The sequence below is a fragment of the Ochlerotatus camptorhynchus genome, unplaced genomic scaffold (assembly GCF_037179485.1).
Source record: "Ochlerotatus camptorhynchus isolate MF236.1 unplaced genomic scaffold, CSIRO-AGI_Acam_v1.1 ptg000146l, whole genome shotgun sequence".
NCBI lineage: Eukaryota > Metazoa > Arthropoda > Insecta > Diptera > Culicidae > Ochlerotatus > Ochlerotatus camptorhynchus.
In genome coordinates this window covers 603,934-627,125 of record NW_027040636.1, presented here as the reverse complement: position 1 = coordinate 627,125, position 23,192 = coordinate 603,934, and the positions used below count along the sequence as shown (strand labels likewise).

At 37.0% G+C, this 23,192-nt stretch overlaps 1 protein-coding gene across 3 annotated transcripts in view; it reads left to right on the top strand.

Annotated features, from left to right (window-relative positions):
• The window catches only part of Galphao (G protein alpha o subunit), a 147,937-nt gene that overhangs the window by 13,717 nt on the left and 111,028 nt on the right, over positions 1-23,192 (top strand). Inside the window, exon 1 of one of the 3 annotated variants that reach the window (XM_065221700.1) lies at positions 10,703-10,866. The exons of the other annotated variants lie outside the window; for them this stretch is intronic. The gene's annotated coding sequence lies outside the window, so the exon portion shown is untranslated. Of the gene's footprint in view, positions 1-10,702; positions 10,867-23,192 lie in introns of those variants that run through there. 3 annotated transcript variants of the gene reach the window in all.

The following is a 23,192-nucleotide window of genomic DNA, read 5'->3' as shown; positions in this document are numbered from 1 at the left end:
GAGCTATCGTACGATTTATGTGAGCATGCGCTGCAGATAGGATTCATTTTCTACTGAAGATAGGCAAGGTTCAATAAATATTAAATTCATGCTTCCTGGGGCCTTCAAATTCTGTATGCATAAGAGATGCGGTCAAAAAGCATATCATGATGATGGTGGTGGGTTCGATTCCCAATTCGGTAGAGTGTATTTTCGGAATGAAAGATTTTCGAATTCCCGACTTAGAAAGGAGGTGCTCAGAATAACAGAAAGCTAAGAGTGAACGTGAAGGTCCACGTGACACCTTTGGGATGCTGTAGCCAATGAAAGAAAGAAGAAGCAAACCACACTGAATTTTATGGCAGAACAGTGGGTGATCACACATACCAATTTTAAATTAACATTGACACGGTATAATGTTGGAACGAATTAGTGCCAGTACCGTAGTGAGGTGATGCGAAAACGGACCCCGCAATGGATGACAAGCCAAAAAGTTAGCAACTTTACCTCAAAATTCATTCCATTGCATTTTATTGAGGGGAAAAGGAGGAGGAGCTCAAATACCGCCCTCTCATCGCTGAAGCAGTAATGTATTTTATAAGAATCTTGTAAAAATGATCTGTAAGTTCAAAAATCTTGAAATAAAATTGTTATTTTATGAGCTTCAGAATGTAGATTATGTTTCGAGATCTCGAAAGTTTTCTTAGGTCCCAGAACTTAACGGGTTAGTATACTTTTGTTCTATGTTCACATGGGCGAGCAGTGGAACTCACGCCGCTAAGGCGGCAGTGCCCGGTGGCACCTGGTGCAGCGGTCACGGCAGTGGTCCAGTAGTTTCGAAACAAATCACCGTCAAACTACATTCATGAATAAATAAACCTACGCATTTCTTTTGTTAACAGAAATTTAGCCCCGAAAAAAAAGATCCTATAGAAAGTCTATTTTTCAGGCCGCCAGAGTTTACTACTCCCTTAAGAAATTTTCTTTTTAATAGGGTTGGGTTTGCAGCAGGGTTCGTTTTGGTAAACGATAAGCTGAATTAATGTCCTAATAGTCATATAACGTGAAGGAGCTTGGGATTGAACCCACGGTCTTCTGCTCAGTAAGCAAAAAGACGAGCTCCTTTTTAATCATCGAGTTGCTCTTACTACCATGTAGTCATGTTAACAAATAAAACGATTGACGAATCTTGAATGTGGATGGGCTTGAGATTAGACTCATGATGTTCTGCTCAATAAGCAAAACCGGTTGCTCTAAGGCCACCGAGCCCCTCATATCACATTATAGCGTTACTCAAGTTTTTATTACTATTCAAACCCGGCACCGACGACAACTAAAAGTTTTACAAAATACACGATAAACAAGCGATCTTACCATACATTTTTAATATGAAATGACCGCGTTTTTCTGCTCAGTTAGCAAGCCACTGCAGCAAACGATCTTTGAAATCCTAAAACTAAAAGCTACGAAAGAGTACTTAGGTCTTCATTAAGATCCGCTTTCACACGACGTTCAATGTTTCGATTTTCTCTTTACGCATGGTTCAGACCATCATAACAAGCTATGACCGACGTGACGATTGTTTAAGACCTGGTTAAACAAACTATTCAAATGAAATTACGTTCTCGAATTTCACTTGGCATGTAATGAACAACAGAAATACACGATAATTCATATTTTCAGCGGTTGATGGTAAATTTTAAATATACTTACGGTACTGCCTACGACTACGACGGCGATTACGACAGCGACTACGACAACGACAACAGCGAATTTGTAACTTACCATTTGTCTAGGATACACACTAGACTGATGCAAAATTTGACTTTTTCGCTCCACAGTGCTTAAATGGTGTCAAGTCGGGTCCTGATTAGTCTCCCAAAGCTACAACTCATTTGGTTAGAAACAAACTTCGCACAAGCCATTTGAAGTTTACATGTAAATTACTATTGGAAATCTCAACTTTTTGTTCATTGCCTTCTAGTCTTTTTCCATATTGAGCTGCGAAGCAGTTTGATAGCCATTCTTATAGTAAATTTTCTCAGCTACAACTTTGTTGAAAATCTTTTCTATGTAAAACGAGGCAGGACAAAGTTATTAATTATTTAAGAGATTGGTAAACTTATGACCTGATCAAGCAGCTGCTCTGTAGGCAACACTGTATTTTGCAGTGTGACATAGTAGCCATGATTTTTGTGTCCTATTCAACACCCCAGAAACACCAATGTTGCCTGCTGAGCAGTTGATTGAGCATGATCATAAGACATCAGCGCATTGAACCATTTATAACTTTCGATCCTTGCATTTAATCAAAATGTGGTCTTCAGCAAAGTTGTAGGTGGGAAAATTTCCTACAAGTACAGTGAAAGTTTTTGAAGCAGACCGAGGTGGTGAATTTTAGATAGACATGAACAAAAATCTTGGTTTTACCATAGTAATTCCCATACAAACTTCAAATGGTTTGTGCCATCTCAGTTTCTCACCAAATGGTTTCAAATTTTGAGAGGCTATTCAGGATCCGATTTGGAATCGTTTAAGTATTGTGGAGCGAAAATTTCAAATTTTGCATCACTCTAATACACACCTTTGCCCGGCACCTCCACTGGTTCTTCATGTCTGCTATCTGTTACTGTTTGCAAAATATGTAATAGCAGAACATATTACCGAGTTCCTAGAATGATTAACACTCTGAACACAATACCTCCGATAAAATGTGTAACGGCAAATGTTTGAAAAAACATTGCTTAATAGATTTTAAATCTATTGATACCGAAAAAGGTTTTGTTTGAAATGGTGCCAACAGGTTTGAAATATGTCAATAAATGGCTGAGCTATAATTTTTCAAACATTGCAAGTTTGCCGTTACACATTTTACCAGAGGCATCGTGTTCGGAGTGTTAAGCATAGAAAAAGAATAGCCCACATCTATTTCAAAACCTGGCGCTTATATCAGTTAGAAAAGCGGCGTAATTTGTATCGTTTGCGAAGGACGTTGCTAACTGTCACTACGACACGGAGTGGAATTTATTGGAAATTAACAATGCATCTGTGGACGAATCAAGAAATCTTACGATAGTTCTCATGAATTGTTTTTTTTTTTATTCTAAATGCAACCCCGTCGAGGAGTATAAGATGATCTAGCATAATGTCATGACGATTTTATGCAAGAAATTTGATTCTGGAAATAGTTGATTGTTCCGTACAACTAACAATACTTTTGAAGCAAGCCACATCTACAGAGGATGTATGTAATTCAGAATCGAGCAAAAAATTGGAAAATCTGAAAAGTAATTTCAATAAAAAAAGAAAGTTTTTAATTTCACCGGATTTACTTGCCGAAGGAAGGCGTGATCATAGATGTTATGCCTCAGAACATCTCGGTGGCGCTGACTGGGATTAAAACCAGGCCTGCTGGGGTGAGACGCAATCACGCTTACCACTACACCACCGGCACCGCTTCTACTCAGTGTTGAACAGAGAATTCTCGCGTCACTTTTCAAATAGACCAATGTAACATATCCACCAGTTCAATCCCAGCCGAGGTCGGTGGGATTTTTCTGAGGCATAAAAATCTCTGGTCACGTCTTCCTTCGGAAGGGAAGTAAAGCCGTTGGTCCCGGCCCATGTGTTGTTGAATGGGTGCGATATCCTACGCAGGTGTGGAAGCTGCCTTCCTGCACATTCGATTGCCGTCAATGGATGGCAATCGATGTCCGTCGGTGATTGGCACTAGATTGCGGAACAGAGACCGACGTTAAATAAAGGACAGAACATATCCACTATTTTGAGAAATTCGAAGTTGAAGTTCGACAGATTATTATTTCAACTGTTTAAAAACAATACATTTTGCAATACTATTTTTAATGTAGTCAGTGTATAATAACGTTGAAAATTCAGAAGAAACGGTAAAATCACAATTTTACTTTGAATTTCATGCTACAACATAGAAAAAACCACATAGGACGTTTTGACAAGTCGAGTTGTACATCGGACATGTTACATTGGACGATTTTTCTCAATGACATAATCAATGAGTGTTACATTGGACGTTTTGTCTACATGATACTAGATTCCCTTTCACAGATTTCAAAGTATAGTACCTAACTTTAGATTGGCCCCGCCTTTGGAAAATGAGCACCAATCATGTTAGGCGGTCCGAATGACCGAAGTAACAATCATGTATCCATCATTTCAAACTGTACATTGCACAATTTTTGATCAATGATTATCTTAAATAAATGAAAGTAAATTTGGATGGATGTTTTTGTATCACATACAATGACAGAAGAGCAATAGTTTGTATCGCTTAACTCGATTTGTTTACATTTGTTACATTGGTCTATTTGAAAAGTGACGCGAGAATTTACTTCCAAATTATAACCATTCTGGACCTATAGGATGTCTAAACTTTTAGATATGTGTGTGTATTCAATCTAACCCCCACTGGCCGGCAGTGGTATTATGGAAGAAATTTGCTTACAACAATCCTTGATGTAGGTAATAATTTAAAGCAAGTTTAGTCCGGGAGTTAGAAAGCGATAACTCTACTGCATATTCAGCAACCATTTAAGAATGCCTGGTAATTCACGTTCATTCCGAGGTTACTTTCGCATACAATAAGCCCCGCATGTAAACACTACCGTTATCATATGAATAATGGTACTGCAAACACACTTCCAGATTTAGAAATGAGATGTTTCGAAATCTGGTGCGTATATAGAGATATATTTGGAAATATGCATTTATGATTGATTTATTATCAGATGGATCTCACCAAATTCTGCCTTCGAAAAATCACCAGTTTGCTCACTCGCGGTAATTGAACAAATCTTCTGCGTTGTTTTTACAACCGAACCCAACATTTTGAATCACAAGCGAAGTTTTTCATTTGCACCGAATTTTTGCCTAACACCTCATTCGCGTGAAGGCAGAACGCCAGCACCAGGTAAAACTCTTCTTGGGAGGCAAAGCAGCAAAAACAAGCGTAAAGAAAAACCGACCAACGCAACACCACAGCAACACAGCTACTCGAAAGAAATTCTTGTCCCACAGTTTTCACGTTAATTACAATATCACTAAAATGGTTCTTAAAACGTGATAGATCTTAATGTACACTTATCCACACGCGAAGACTAATATTTTTTTTAGACTTGGTACAATTAAAAAAAATATGTGGAAAACAGAGGCAAGCGAAAACAAAACCAACCGTTCGCGGGAAGAGCCTACTGCGTTTTTTCGATGTCAAAAATGTTAAACCACACATTTTGTTTTTCGGTTAAAATGCCGAAAGTGTACTGCGTCCTTATGGATAGGAAAATAAACATTTGACAGCTTGCTCTACTGTGTGAGCTCAAATACGTTAACTAGTGCTCATGACATGTTTTGGCCAAGGGTTTCCTCATCCCCTCACCTTAAGCCTTAAATTAGTTGTAGCTATATCTCGAGCAACATTTGAAAAGGGCCTTTACTCGCGAACCACAGAACGCCCACGATAGAACTTCGTCTATGAGATGTTGCTGTTAGTTTGCTTGAGTAAAGGGCCACCCACATTAGATCCATTTGCGTTCTTTGACAGAAATGTGACAGTTAGACAATATATTTAGCTGTCTTTTTGCCACAACGCGTCAGATCCGGATCTCATGTGGGTGGCCTCTACGTATTCAAGCTCACACAGCTACAGAGCAATCTGTAAAAATGTTGGCTTAGTTTGCATTTGAAATTAACTTACCTAAAGTCTGCCCCGTAACGTGGGTAGATCACCTTTTCGTGGTACGTTACGGGATGTAAGATCTACCACCGATTCCTAGTCCTGACTACTTCAAACTAGGGGAACAGGATTTTTCAGTAATCCAAGGAACACATCTTAGTCCTTGTTACTTTTTATGACTTGTTGATAGTGACAAGACTCGGCTTTGCCCACCGAGGATGATCTTGAAACAAGGGAAAAAAAATGAGTTAGTTGTCTTCATTTATGTGATTCCTAATCTTCTAATCGTTGTTCCCTAGTTTGAAGTGGTTAAGACTAGGGTTCTGATGCATGGTCATTATCGGTGTCATACCTTAATTTTGTTGCTAAGGAATCCAATTTTGACTCTGACAAAGGGGCGCGCCTTTGGAGGGTGTTTCAACACTCCGAAGGGTATAAATAGCGGGACCTTTCAATTAGAGTCGGATCCTTGCGCTAAATGCAAGAGTGGCAACTGTAAAAAAATCGAATACTTCATCATTTCTCAATAGTGATGGAGTAATACGACATGCACTAAACTAATGACACGGGATATACTACAATAGATCAATTTACTGGTCGCAGTAGTGTTAGGTCCCGAACAGAGGAAAAAAAATACCTAAAGTCTGCAATTACATCATTGTGAAGAACTTTATGAATGGCTTCACAAATCAAGATTGTCTTTATAAAAACTCATGATTTAAGAAAAACAGGGATCATTTCTTTCCTTTATTTAACGTCGGTCTCTGTTCCGCAATCTAGTGCCAATCACCGACGGACATCGATTGCCATCCATTGATGGCAATCGAATGTGCAGGAAGGCAGCTTCCACACCTGCGTAGGATATCGCACCCATTCAACACACATGGGCCGGGACCAACGGGTTTACTTCACTTCCGAAGGAAGACGTGACCAGAGATTTTTATGCCTCAGAAGGGATCATTTCGTATCCGTGGTTATTGTTTCTTCTCACATCATCAAGAACGCAGCACATTTCGTGTGATTCTAATACTTTTTTATTTTATTTCGCAGTATAGTGCGATAAAGTGGTTCGTTTCCGCATTTCAACCGAAAAACAAAACAATATCTTTATTAAGAAGACTTTCAGCCGTGGGCTGGTTCGTCTCCGGCTTCATGATCATAACACAAATTTGTCGAGAAAATAAAATTGACCGGTTTCGTGACCTATTTCACCTCAATGATCTTCCTCCCGTTTTTCGGTATCATAGGGTTAATATCTCAAATGTCAGCCTAAATGTCCCTAATATTGGGCCCATACATAAATTTTGAAGGAAGGAATTTTTTGACAGTGTTTTACTAGCAACTACAAATATTCATTTGTATTGTTCAAATGACGCATTGTACTACGAAAAAATTAAGAACAGGATTTTTTTTATCGATTGTGATATGAATGTTTGCACCCAATATTCTCAAAAACAAATGAAGCGCTCCGGCCGAATCAATCTTTATCTTCATCCGGTAGGCTGAAGTGAATTCATTGGCGTTTCAATGGTGTTTCAATGCGTTAGGTAGAGTTTGGAATCTGTAGGCCGAGTTTGGCGTCAAAAAGCAGTGTTAGACTTTTAACAATATCTCAACAATTTGTTTCTTTTCGTACGGAAAGGTACATAAATTTGGAAGCCATCAGTAATAATAACATTCCGTTTGATGCTAAACTGCGCTAGAGTAAGAAAGACTAAGTGCGGGTTGAGCTTAATATGCCGGAAATGGGGTAGTTAACACTATAGAAAAAAATTATGAACTAAATGTCAAAGTCTCATCTGTTCACCGCTAACGCTCTCTTCACCGTTCACTGTATATTTATTTTGTCATTAATTCTGTGTGTATGTATTAGTGTCAACCAGATTTTTCTTGATATGAGCTAAAGCGTAATGAAATTCGGTTGGAGGAACGAGGCCTAGTGGCCTAGTAACGACCGATTTTGCTTACTGAGAGAAGACCGTGCTATTGAATCGTTAGGACATCAATTCAGCTTATCGTTTACCAAAACGATTCCTGCTGTAATCCCAAACCTTTTATCCAATATCACAGTGGTTTATCATGGCAGTTCAGAGGTGTTCTCGATTAAAGCGAGAATTACGCCAAAATATTCCTACCCATTCCTTTCCTGACCAGCATTCTGGCGTGCCTGGCGCTGGTATTGCCTAGTTTGAGATCACCTGTTATTACACATTGAGGATGACTGCTAGTCCCAAGAAACCGTCTATTGGTTCTCTGTGTAATTACAGCTGATCTGGCAATAACGAAGTTCTCGGGTGGACAATTATGCTCATGCTCATGTTAGTACAACAAAAACCAATATCTTTTTTTTTTATCCATTTCGTTTATTTGAAAGGCTCAATCGCGTTAGCTTTACGGAGCCAATAATTCATTGTTCACTGTTTGTAACAAAATTCACTTAATTCTATGTCTAGTAGGAGTTGGGCCGATTACTCGCGGCTTACTCGAGGTTAGAGGGGTACATTGTTGAAGGATAGGATCAGGGGAGGAGCTTGGGGTAGGGTTTCGTTGTCTCATCAGAGCGTTGTCGCCAGTATGAATGGTAGTGCTGTTCTAGCTTCGTCTTGAGTTCGACCGGCTATGGTGACCAGTGGGCGACGATGAGAATCCAATATCTTTAAACACCATCATATACATAAATTTCCGTTTATTAAACGCGCCGCCTTGAGGATAGTTTTGTTTTGTTGCTGCCCTTTTTCTAACTAAACTAAGGCAGGCTCAATAAATTAATTAGTTTACCGCATCATAAGTTAATTGTGAATACAAGACATTTGTATGGAAAAGAACCTAATGTACGAAAAAATGGTTTTAAGATAGCCTTGTCAGTAAAGGCACGGTATTACCCAAGCCGGTGGTGGCGGATTCGATTCCCAGTCCGGTTTAGAAAAACTGTCAGGTTTTAAATTTTCTCGACTTCCCTGAGCATAGAGTATCATTGTGTTTGCCACACAATATGCAAATCCATGCATTGGTTGGCATTAGAAAGCTCTCAAAAACTGTGGAAGTGCTTCCAGAAAGATGAAAGCTCGTGTAAGAGCGTCAAAACCAAAATGAAGAAGGAAGCGGAAAATGTTTAATCCACTTTTGTATGGAACAAGCACTGAACAACCAGCAAGTAACGGTAGAAAATTTCGGCATCGTTTGACAAAATAACTAAATAAAAGTGTATTGAAACTATTACAGTGCAATGTAATGAATCATAACCATTGATTGCACTAATGCTGCCCATTGTGCAGCAATATTGGCAAGGAACTGTCAGTTTACAAGGTGAACAACGCACACCATTAATCGTTTGCTGACTAACTGGCTGCTAGAAGGTGGCTGGGTGGAAAATCTCTCGCAGATCCGCGCGTGCTCTACAGCAGCACGGTGTGTTCATGAGAAAATCTCCCAGCCATTGATAGATAGATTTTCCTCTCACGTTTTGCTCTCAGTAAACAAGTGTGCTCTCTTGTTACTCACACTTGTTTTCCCTAGTCAATACTCACCACAATCAAACCCAATGCCATCCGAATGTCGGCAACCGCCTCAACCGCTAAGAGTGTGAATGATACAAAACGCTCGCTGCCTTTTGTAGATAACTTGTAAATTACGGTTTTGTGCAGCAAATGTGCAATTTTTCGTTAAATTTACTATCATGACTTTCGGTTAAATAATTTTGCAAATATGTTAGTAATACGTTTAACTGAAATTATTGCATTTGCACTATTGTATTAGTCTTGCGACCGAACATCAGTATTTTGATTTTGGATTACTTTGATAATGCTCGATGAATGTAGAAAATCATTTGTGAAACTTAAACAATTTTGTTTAAGAAATATGAATGATTATATAATCAGAAACTTCATAAACAATAAGAATACAAGATTGAATTTGTAATGGCTGTATCAAAAATAAATTTAACAATCACTTGTTGAGTGCCTTTTCAAACAGGCGAAAAACAAGAAATTTTATTTTTTAATATGCTTGGACAATATGTAACACATTCTATATAAAAACTCTATACGATATCAAGGGCAATACACTTTAGCTCAGTCAGTAAAGGTGCAGCTACAAAGCAAGACCATGCTGGAGGTGGCTGGGTTCGATTTTTGGGGTTGGAAAATTTCTCGACTTCCCTGGGCATATTGTGAGTGTGATTATACTTACCAAACAATTATACTTATGCAAAACTGGTACAGGCATCGAAAGCTCTCAATTAATAACTATGAAAGTGTATGTAGAACACTATGTTGAGAGCACGCAATAAGCTTATATGCGATAAGAAGAAGAAGACCCTAAGCTACAATACGTAGCCAATGCTTCCAATTCGGAAAAATACAAAGAGTTTATTTAATCATTATATTCTATTATCACAGCTACGCGCATTATCAAAGATATTTCGTTTTACCTTATTTAAAGTTCAGTTTTTAAGCTTGCTTAAAAAAGTGTCCATTCAAATTTGTATCGATTACTAGTTGCACCTAGTTCATCTAGGTATGTAGAATATTTCACAGTACTCAACATTCACTTTCAAATGTTTTCTAGATACTTAATTAGAATTTCTCCATAATAAACGGGTTACTGTTAATGCTTCGTTTGATACATTCATGAAAATAAGTTTAATAACAAATAGCGCGTGAGTAGTATAGTTGGTGTTTACTTCTTGTGTATTCATAGATATCAAGCTTTGCCAAATACACTTAAAGAACTTAACATTATCTAAATGCACGTATTATTTTCGCCAGCAATTTTTAGGTGTGTGGACTTCGGTCCCACACGCTAGTTGAGCTAAGCGAGGCCCCGTGGCGCGTATTACACCCAGTTCCCCTACCCCTACTAGTGAATATTGTTAATGTTTGTTCTCCAGATCGCACAGTGAATTTCTCTCACATGTTCTCATTTTCTCCGACAGCAATCGCAGGTGGACGCTTCTATCAGTATGCGTATGCTGCCTCTCGTCTTTTCCTATTAACAAGTTCTCATTCACTACGTTGAGCTTTTTAGGGCGGCTCCAGTTTTGTTTTAGTTTTCTCTCGTGTCTTATGGTCTAGGGAAAATTCCTGCATGACAAAGGAAAATTTCTAAATTTTGTGCAAAAATCAGCATCAAAGTTGTAAAATTGTGCACCATTGGATAGCAGAAGTTATCAGGAAATAGCTGTAAGTGATAATCGACCTGTGGAGCAGTGAAAAGCGGTGAAATAGAAGAAAAGTTGCACGAAATCGATCTCATCCCGGATACGAGCAAGTGTTTGTGCAAAAAAAAATAAAAGTGAGAATGTAAAGTGTCCAAAGGTGCAAAGGTGGTGAAAAAATTGTGACTGGAAAAGCTTGCCAGGTTGAATGTGCAACCACGTTATGGCAGAAGATTTGTGCTTCAAGGATATCTCGTACATTTGATAGTGTGCAAAGGGATGCTAATTGTTCTCACCGTGAATGTGGAATACCGTGAGATCTGCTATTCCCAGGATATTCATGCCCATATTGTGTTGCCATCCCCCTGAAGCACATTGTGGGTGGCAGACGGTTGACGAACACCACTTCAGCTTCCTTGGCTAGCAGCCCTGTATTGCCCATACTTCGTCTCCTGTGTGGTAGGAGTTTCCTTGATGCTTGACTTTCACCGCTACAGCTAGCTGATCCTGCCTGCTTTTCTGCTACTTATTCGGTCGGCTCATACACGTTGGTATCGATTTTTCCTTTCCACGCTTCATCGTCGTCGTCGTCGTCATCTTCTCAAAGTAGCCTTAACGTTAGCACAGTGCGCAAAAATGACGTGTTTTTATGGTTTTGAAATCGAAGTTGCTACCCGAGATCTGTTGGGTGTTTGAACGGTAAAACAGATTATCGATTAACTCGTACGTTCTGTGCAGCGGTTGTTTGTGTTTCGTGCTATGGTTAATAGTGATTCCAATGAGATTTGAACTATTGCTCAAACTTTAGGTTAGCTACCTTGGAATAAAACAACGAAGAAATTTTTGTTTGCTTACACCCTTTTACGATTTCATGATTATTGAAATTGTTTCATCCTGTGAAATGTGATAGTCTTTTTATAATTCAATCACCTCAACATAGGTAATGGAATTACTATAAAAATTAATTGTCATAATTCTCCATTCAATGTGGCATAATAGACTTTGAACGCATTGATAAATACATTTTGATTAATCTGTTACTTACTGGTCCGACGTCCTTCAGGATTTCACCTGCGTTACAATGTTGCGTCAACAAACTCGGTTCATGTCGCCAATTTCTCGAGCGTCCCACTTCTTACTGCTATGCGCTCTAATGCGTCTTGTACCAGCCGGATTCGAGGCAACAATAATTTTGGCGGGATTGTTGTCCGGCATTCTTACAACGTGTCCCGCCCATTTTATCCTTCCAGCTTTAGCGACTTTCTGGATACTGAGTTCGGCATAGAGTTGCGTCAGCTCGTGGTTCATTCTTCTCATCTTTACCCTTTTTCATATAAACCAAAGATGATGCTAAGCACACGTCATTCGAAAACTCCCAGTGCCTGCAGTTCTTCCTCGAGCATTGTTAACGGTTCGTGTCCGTGTTTTGATTCTTCTATTATGAGCGTAACATTGGAGAAATCAAACAGGATATAGAGTAAGATGGGGCAAGATGGATTTGTCATGCAGCATTGCTAGTTCATACAATTATTTATTTGTCGTCAATCAAATGTAGACCACATTAAGTTACAAAAAACACTTATCATCTATTTTAATTTTCAATTTCTGACTAACCTCGAAAACAAACGTTTTTTAAGAGCATTTTTTGCATTTAACTTGAACGTAAACGATCCTCGAAAAAGAAGTGAAAAAAGTATTTTAACGCCAAACATTCATTTAACCCCGGGAGTGCATCTTACCCCATTTTGCACTACACAGTTTCGAAGCTACCGATAAGGTTATTGCTCACCTTTATCTGAAAACCGTAATATTGTTTTATCTTCCTTAGATGAAGGCTTAATTTATGGTTCATATAAAAAGGTCAATGTCAGCTATTGTTTTTTTTTTTTGCAATATAAAGAAGTCACTTTATGTGCATTCACTGTTGATTATTTTATGGACAGAACCAGGTACATTTCCATTAAAATGAGTTCTCTTGTACAATTTATCGACAGATTTATAATAAACTTTGAATTGCTCTGGGAGCAGCTTGTAGCGATCAATGTGACTAAACTATACTTAAATGTCGTGGTTTGAACGGCGGTGGTTAAGTGACATCTACTTCATACCTGTTCTGGGAACAGTCATTAGATTTTTTTTTAAGGCGATCAAGTTCTGGTCGCCTCATCCTTTGGAAGGGATAAACAGGATCGTGAATTTTATCAATTCATAAAATAAATCGAAATAATTTTTCAAGTACGTATTTTATTAACAACAATTTTAAAAATTCTATACATGCATTGATTAATTTTTGTTTTCTTTTTCTTGAAAAACTCCATTAAATTATTATTTTATTTTACAGTGAATTTTAATAATAAATTCATATCGCTCGATGCAACAGAATGATGCTTCATTGAAGCGCAGATGATGCTGATGATGATGATTGAATGATTGATGCTTCATTGAAGCGCAGATGATGCGGCATTTTTCTAAAACCATAATTGATCACTATTATATGTGATAATCAATGATTTCCGCTGAAAATGGTAAATTTCACCGACATTCCATTAGGCAAAAAAAGAAAAATTTTACGTTTTGAATTTACATAAGTATCCTGGGCTCTTCAGTGATTTAAAAGGCTTACGTCAAAGACTTTCACCCTGGGTCACTGCTAACGGTTTGAAGAAAAAGTTAAATTGTATACTCCACATTGACATTTGGAAATATCAACAATCTCACAATCAATTTTTTATACATTAATTACCGATAATGGTTACAGCATTTTTGTGAGAACCACAGCACATCAAAGTGATCTAGGATGAGCCCCAGATTCAGAGTGAGCGAAGAAGGTTATAATCCCAACTCCCGAGTTCCGACACGTTTCAAGTGCTTCCACAAATTTAGGATGTTTAATTATATTCACCTTATCTTTAAATCGAAGGTTCTCGATGGTAGAAAGTGATCGATATTCAGAACAGTATGAAATAAACCTATTGAAATGACGAGGCAGATATTTAATGAATGTCAATACACTCAGGTCTATTTTTACACGGGGGATACGGTCCGTGTAAAAAAAAACCGTGTAAAAAAAAACCTACCAGATTTTGATTTTTCGCATGCTTAAATGTTTTAAAAAAATCGGACTTTGATGCCATTTATAATTAAAGCATGATATGGTCCATATAGACATATTTTAAAAATTTCTGTATTTACACCAAAAATTGTGATTTTTTTTTTAAGTATGCCATTCGATTACAAATAGCTTGAAACGGATAATGTGATTGGAATCAAGTCGATAGGTTGTATCGTTGTCGAGAAATCGATAAAAACGTACCGTGTAAATCGTGGAAAACCGTGTAAAAAAAAAACCGCGTAAAAAAAACCGTGTAAAAAAAGACTTCAGTGTATTAGACTTAAGGTGAACATTTATATGATAGATCGAGGGAGGTGACACATCTAAATTTAAATTCAAGATGCTCAACAAATCTCACACTAGCGAATCAATCTTCGAAAAATCTTCTTTCATTTCTCGCATCTACTTGCATCGTGCATCATATTTTTGCAGGAGATCTACAGAATCATCGTCAATCTTATTTCTGTCGACTCAGCGTGCACGCAGCTAACCACAGCAAAATACATTTTTCCCGCATCGTAGTTTGAGTCGCCCCCTCGTGATGGATAAGATAAAGTATAGAATTTTTAGTTCTGTTAGAGTACAGTATTGTGAAAATAGTAAGTTGACAATGAGCAAAAGGGCGGGTAAATATGATGCGATTTACAAAATCTCATTTATATTAAAATTTTAAGATGTGATCAGGGCTCTACATTTTCGAAGCTCTAAAATCAACGCATCATTTCTATAACGCCGAGCTAGACTATCAGCAAGAAACTTAAATGAAAAAGAAGCACGCTTAGAACGAAAGGCAAACTGTGGATGTTCTCGTCTTTGCTTTGCTTATCGTTTCCAATGAAAGTAACGTTGATTTTCAAGTTAAACGAAACCTCATTATGGCTTTCAATCCCTTCGCCGACACTCTATCACCGCTCTTTCAATTGGTTTAATATGCGTTATGTCCCGTTTTCGTTATTTTTTTTTAGATAAATATGTTATACTGAATTTGATTGTGTGCTTTCAAATTGGAACCAAATTTAATGCAATTTCTTTCAAAAAAATACAAAAAGATCATAGAAAAATATGGTGGTAGTAAAAATGCTGTACCCTTTTTGTATGAGGGCAAAATCTATTAAAATAAAATCGCGTAAAAACAGATTTGTCTGTAGACTTATAAAATGTATGGCCTTCTTACTTCATAGAAAGTGTTAAACTTCAAACCAAATTAGACCTTTCACGTTCAAAACACAGTAAACTCCTCACAACTCGATATCCACTAGCTCGATACCGTGTTATAGAACGATAGTGAAAATGAATTTCATGGCTAATGCGATGGTGATTTCCTATGGGATTGATGCTCTATAATTCGATGGTCCCTTCAATATCGAGTTGTAGAGAGTTCACAGTTTAAATGTCATCAGAAGGGGATATGTTCTGATATTTCTGCTGGCAGTCTTCATGCCAAGAATAGCAATTCAATAGACAACGAGACCCTTGACCGGACCGGAAATTGAACCCACGAGCGTTGGGCTGATGGACCTTGGTATAGATAGACAACAGTTGCCTCATTTCCTTTAACAAGCTTTTGCACTTGAACATTGACTCAGCTTTTTCTGGTGTATATGGACATGCTTGTTTCGTCAGATGATATTACGCGATGTAGGGTTAATATTACGTACATATTTCGTTTCGATAAATATGCAATATAAATCTGAGTCCCATTTCACTCTGATATAACTTTTAAGAAATTCATCAAAGATTTTCCCCTACACTATGGAACACAAATGAAAATGATCAGAATTTATTCAGAATATTGAATAAATAAGATCGTCAACAATACCACGAGGATTATGAAGTTTTTTTTTAAAGTCATTTTTGTTGAAATAAGTAAACTTGTTTTACATTTCTTGTATCCTAAATTCTCTTAATGAGTCATACTCAAGACGGGTATCTTGCGCATGTATTGGAATTATTTCATAATTTATCCTTTGGACCTTTATCCATGCGTAATGGATACTCACATAAGTGATTTTTTGGGTGTCCTTTTAATTACCAGGTCACCTATGAGTATAGCGGGACGCCTTCGATAATGTTGGACGTACGACTATTGCCGCACTTGACCTATGATATAAGAAGCAGCCCCTTTTTTGTAGATACCCAATTTTCCCGGATGATTATTTTTATTTGGAATAACATTGTCCAAACAGGCATATAACACCAAATGGTGTGCTGTGGATATTCTCCATAAACGAAATCTTAATTGCTAATCACGAGACCACCGACGGTAAAGCCCACAATACGACCCTTAATATATATGCAATGTACATTCAGTACACGTTTTCCAACTTCGCCGGAGGACTATTAACATTACTCTTGCGTTCTTCCATTTCAGTTCGCCACGTCTAACTTTCTTTTTATGCTCGCATACACAAACAGACTATGAAGATCAACTCCCATAAGGAGGAGCAATCCAAAAACACAAACTGTTCCCCAACGCTGAAGTTGGCGTTTGACCTTATGCATTCAACACGGCGGGTGTCTTAGAACACTCAAGCTGAATAGACTGAGACAGCCCAAAAAAAAATCATTTACTCGAAGCATTTGGAAGCGTTAATGGTGGAACATGATTTTTTTTTCTAAATTAAATCCATACATTTCCATCATCTATTCTATCCACAATACAAAAATCGCTGTATTCATTTTTAAACATGTTTGAATATCATCCTTCACCACACCATTTCGAGAATGTTGTCTTCAAAATTAAGCCAACACATTTGCCATTTTGAGGGTGTCGCATCGCAATGCCCTTCATAGAATTGAATTTATCATGTATTTATTTATTTGTTGTCAATCAAGAGGAGACCGTTTTGTTACAATGATAATTACATTTTACTGCTGCTAAATCATATTATATACATAAAGACTTAACTATTTGGTTTACATTGTTCGTAATTAACGACCTCCATTAGCTCAGTCGATAAAGGTGCAGCTACAAAGCGGTGGCTGGGTTCAATTCCCGGTCCGGTCTAGGAATGTTTCGGGTTCAACGCAATAAGCTAATTTGCTATTAGCAATATGCTTGAAATACGAAGAAGAAGAAGAAGTTTAATTTGGTGTTCGTCATTGTAAAGTCAATAGCTTTGCAATGCTTATTATAATCTGCTTATCTGATTGAAAGGTCAAAATGTCGTATAATTTGTACGATGATGTAAATGAAAATATTTCGATGTCGCAGTTTCCGGGCGGGTATGTAAAAATTAGGTTTTGATAAAAGATCCATTGAATCTATGCGATCAGCGGCGCCGGTGGTGTAGTGGTAAGCGTGATTGCCTCTCACCCCAGCAGGCCTGGGTTCAATCCCAGTCGGCGCCGCCAGGATGTTCTGAGGCATAACATCTCTGATCACGCCTTCCTTCGGAAGGGAAGTAAAGCCGTTGGTCCCCGGTTCATGAGTTGATGGGTCGATAGGTAGGGTCCAGGTGTGGGTGCTGCCTTCCTGGCGTCGGTAGCATTGGTGCTCAGCACGGAAAACAAGATCAACGGAAAACAAGCCAGAGGAAAAAAAAAATCTATGCGATGCGAAACGACATCGTTTACAAATTAAAGCCATTGCAAATTCACGACGTTCTTTTAATGTTTGGATCCTGATGAGCATGCAGCGGGCTTCATATTACGAAGTGCAAATAATAAACATTGTTTTTGTACTGATTCTATTCGTTCTTCGTACGTGACTGGAAACGGTGACCTAACTACACTACAGTATTCCAGTATTGACCTTACATAGGCAATGAAAAATGTTTGTTTTGTTTACGGGTTATGAAATGTGTGACTAAAACGTTTTATAAATTCAAGCATGTTATTTGCTCTTTTGGTGATTATATTATAATGGTCAATGAATGTTAGTTTGGAATCTAAGATAACTCCTGAATCCCTTAAGTTTTTACACTTGTCTACTTGCTGACTTCCTAAATAGAGCAATTGTTATGTCTGGTGTATTTCGTTTCCTACTAAAAGCAATTGAATTACATTTTTGTACGTTCAGTTGTAAAATACTTTTGTAACAACAAGTATAAAAAATGTGTATTTCCTTCTGGAATATCTCGATGTCTTCTTTGTTACTTATTTCTAAAAAGATCTTCATGTCTTTGGCATTAATAAGAAATTTTATGTTTTTTAAGAATGAAGTATAGGTCGTTGACAAATAATATAAACAGAAAAGTACTTACATGACAGCCTTGGGAACTCCTGAGGTGCCTTGAATAGGATTTGATCTTTGCTTTTAATCGAACTATTTGTTGACAATTAGTCAGATAAGATTCCAGCCATTTGAGAAGTCCTTGCTCAATGCCCAGTTTTTGCAATTTGAATAGTAGTGTGGGTATGTCAATGCGATCAAATGTCTTGCTGAAGCCTGTATAGAGAGCATCTACATGGTTTCCATTGTTCATTTCAATCAGTGAATAGAAAGTTATAATAACCCATGCGTACCCAAGCTTTCTAGCCGAAAAAAAAAATAGATATTGCTTCCATTTCTTCATTTCTTGACCGATTCAGATGAATGACTTCCAATCGATCCGAAATGAGTAGTTTTTGATTTTATTACGGTTGAACATAATTGTTTAAATGTTCTAAGAGTAGTTTTAAAAATATTTTTGAAAACAATCATTTGTTTTTAAATCTTTTTGAACTTAACTTTTAGTTTTTTTAAATCAAGTAAAAATTACGACAACTTTTAAGTAATCTTAAGCTAGAAGCCATTCTCGATTGATTGGAAATTGTAAATCGGTCAAGAAATAATTAATTGTTTTGTTCGAATAAATATCAGGCAAATCTTTTAGAACATCGAATTATCAATACGTTTTTCGGCTCAAAATCTACAATATGAGAACGAATAGTATATTTAACTCAATTTTATTTCTAAAATTAAGTATTTATCGAATCCATTATTCCGGCATTCCGGCGTATCACGAAGTAAATTAAATCGCGTTTCAATTAGTTTGTACGAAATTGAAACTCGAAAGACTAATTTGAAATCAAGCAGCTGTGAAATTTTTTAACAAATATATAAACAATTTATGATTTTTTTTTATCAAACCAAACGGGAAAGGTAAACGAATTAAAAGTCATCTTTAGTAGAAACATTATACTTAGTATTGTACAAATCTGTTCAAATAAGAGAGTTAAAGGACGGTAATTAGATTCCTACTTTGGTGCAATACAGTCAGAAAAATGGCATTGAACAAGAGTACACAAGGTTTTTAAAGTTCTCTTGAAACATTTGAAAATGACCTATAAACTTTGCAAACAAAACTTGAAAGACCATTTTCACGTAAATCGAGGTAAGCCCACGCAAACCAAGACCACTATCGGAAAGGGAATAATTTTCCCTACCCGATAGTGTTGTTGGTTTGCGTTCTTCGGTTCACATGAAAAAGGCCTTACAGTTTATGTTTACAAATGGATATATGACATTTTCAAATGTACCGCGAGAATAAATGTTAACAAAATTCGCTGCACTGGAGAAAATCAAAATTCGATTCCTCAGCTCTCCGGCTATTTTTTCATCACTTTGAAGAGTTAAAAGTCTTAAAATAAATATTTTGGTTTGGAAAGTAAGGAAAAAATACTTTTTACACCAAATACGCGAGCTTTTAAACTGGGACTGGTTTTTAAATATTGTCGATGAAACCGGGAAAACCAAATAGTTCATATAGAGCAAGTTTGGACAAAATAGAAAAAAAAAATGAATGTTACGCTGAACCTTTTCCGATGTGTATGAAACTTTGTATAATTGTTTGTTACGGGCCATTTTGATTCTTGAAAAAAAAATCAAAATGTAATCGACATTTTTCAATAAATCGGTGCACGAGCACGTCACGAAAATGATTTCTCAGGCAAAGTTGTAGGGCAAAAATATTTTTTTCTTGGAAAAATAAACTATAAAATGCAAATTTTGATAATTCAGGTATACCTCGATATAACGTAACTGTCACTTTTGACTTCCAACGTCAATATCTCGCTAATACCAATTTAATCATACAAATTAATATAACCAATAAATGGGGGATTATCTCATCTGTCCGATGGTGATATTTCTTTTCTTGTTTCAATAATAATTTGCTGGAAATTGCCGGTGGAAGTCAAAAATGACAGTTACGTTACATCGAGGTATACCTGTATTGAAAACCTTGGGCAATAAAAAACGTAGAACAACAACTTTTGGTAAACATTTTGAAATTTTTGTTAGTACAATTTTGTTTGTAATATGTACACAGCAAACAATATTTGAGAACTTTCAAATTGAACTCTAAGCAAAAATATAAAAAATATTGCACAAACAAAAATTTAAAAAAAAATTACCAAAAGTTGTTTTATGATTTATGTAATTTTTTTTAGTTTTAAAGGTTTGAACAACATTTGAAATTTTTATTCGCTTTAAAAAATATTGAACTTTTGTAATTTAAATTAAGGGGTTAAACCCTTTTGTGGGCATTTTCAATATTTCACAAAGGTTTGTATGTTTCAAAAGCTTGAAAAACAACAAAAATATCGAACAAGAACATGATTCGTAATTAAATTTTTTAGCACTTTTTTGGATTTTATTCGCATTTTTTTTTTTTCATCTAGAAAGACTTTATTTTTCTCTACAACTTTGTTTCATACGTCATTTCGAATTGTGCAAATTATGCAAATCGAAGAAGGTCGAGTCTAACCGTTTCGTCATTTGGCGTGGGACTGCTCTGTAGGCATCTTCTTTATGACCTTAAATTAATAAAGTGGGCGATGTTGGAGTTGTATTGTATTCTATTCACTTTTTAAATGTTTGGAGGGTTTTGTTTGACGAGATGGGTGCAAGTCACCTGAAAGGTTAAAGACTGCCGTTATTCACTTAAACGATTATTTATTGGGTCATTTAATCATCGATTTAAGCAAACTTAAAATTGACATCAAATCTATGAATAAGTATCTGTAAATTATTCCTGTCAGAGTTCAAAATCCTTCAGAAACCTTGCACCAACTTGCAAAGTTGTCTCGGTTTACAGGAGGTATTACATTTCCGTTTGTCCCAGCAGTCAGTCGGTGGCGTTCTAATTTCCATTGATAAGCATCGCTCCATGGTGCTTACTGGAAAGCGTGCTGGAAAAATCAATTATCACGGATTGCTACTGTTGATGCCAGCAACCAAGATAGCTACCAACTTCTACTGACTGCTATTGCTGACGATTAATGAAGCTGGTTTTGCTGTTGTTCATGGCCATTACTTTCTGTGTACCCCAACTGACTGGAGCATTCGAAAGGGGTTATTTTTAGCCCTTTGTAATATCATTCGCTAGTGGTAGTATGTGTACAGACGCTTACTCTGTACAGCTTTATTCCGGTACTGATGTCAATTACTATACCGCGTCTGTTAGTCGTGTTATTTTTTGCCCGAATCTTGTTTTAGTAAAACAAAAACAAATTTGAAATGAATCATGAGTCATCAGTTCATATTTTAATGAGGAGCTGGAACTACAATAAAAATGGTAATTGAAAACGGAAATTCCTGTCCATAGCGTGCAATAGTAACAATCATTGCTACCAACTAAACATAAAGTGGCAGAGGTGCTGTGCGAATCCTTTGACAATCTCTAACCTACTCGTTCCAACATCGGCTGGATCATTTACTAGTCGCTAATCCATTATAATGAGAAAACACGACCGCTCATAAATACTTTCACACGTTCGCACATTTCAGCCTGGACGCACTGGCCCAAAATGAAACGAACGTGCGAAGAGTTGAATGAATCGCTTCCCTTCATTTCAAGCCGTATCCGTCTGCAGGAAATTTAAGGTGTAAATAATGAGCTATGTTTATAGCCTTTATCGATGGTTAAGTGCTATGTCAGCAGAACTATTCTCCCGTTGAAACAAATTTCGGTAGAGGTGTTCCAAATTAGTAGCAAATCTGCGCTAAAGGAACGACAAGTGATAATGTTCATTTGTTCATTATGAGAGGATTTAACACTGTTGAATGACTTTGGGGTGCCAGCCTCCAGCAGCACGATCGTAGCTCTGCCCTGCCACAAATACTACTTCACACCATGTGGCTCCACCGTTTTATATCTACTCGTACAATTTGCAGGGGGTGGTGTTCGCTGTGTGGGTGTTCTGAGAATTTCCGCCCGCTCCCGCATGTGTCTATGTGTAGCGGAGTCTGTGCGATGCAGGCTGTAAACTTTTCCGTAACGAGATGAGAGGAAAGATAAAGTGGGAAAGCGATTATATTACACTTCGCTTCTGATTCTATAACAAGATACAATGTCTTGCTCACCGTCAGCTTTCCGAGCCGGTGTGATACGCTACCTTATACGATGGCTCAACGTTTGGTTGTGCTCTCGTTTAATCATTGTGAGGGGGATAACCCTGCATGGCTCATTCACAAGTACACATACAAATACAACCGTTCGCGTCGTCTTCCTCAAGGTCATAACGATGCTGCTTTTGATTATTCGAGGGTATATCGGTTGGTAATCTGGGGTAGCAAAGATTGTGTGCCGTTATGCACTGTTCTTATCAGTCTGGGAAATAATTAGGTTAGGATCTCGAGATGTTCTGGACTGTGGAATCTAGGAATCATAACATTTTGGTTGTACATCTGGAACAATGTGTGAGGAGTGAGGCTATCATTCAAAATAGTTTATATAAAAGTTTTTAATTTAGTAGTCCCATGAAGTGCATGCTCAAGATCCATTTTGAATGCAAACAAAAGGACTAAGGTTTAAAAAACCGAAATATTTAGTTTAATAATTCAAATAAAATGGATGTTAATTGGATCATCTAATCTAATCGCTTAAAACACAAATTTTATACTTAACATCATGCACTGAGCAAATTTGTAAGCAGCATTATAATTATAAATTATTATTATTATGCGTACATGAAATTTAAATCTATTGACATGAATGAATTCTTTTGTAAGTTCTAAAAAGAATGGCAGTACAAAGAATTTTAAGAAATTTTGAAGCATACGAAGATGTTTTAATAACAGAAAAGTTGTTGTTCTTCGCACATTCTCCCTAATAAATCCTGATTAATAGTTAATCCAACAACTTTTTTTACCGTTGGATCCAATGCACCACCGTGGTCGGAAAAATCTGTGAAATTTTTGACAGCATTATGTTTCGTAAAGATTGATTAACGAGTTTCAATGTTATAGACCATGAAACTCGTAAAAAGAAAATTGATTCTGTACAAACATCAAGTGAATCCTTCTTGATCTG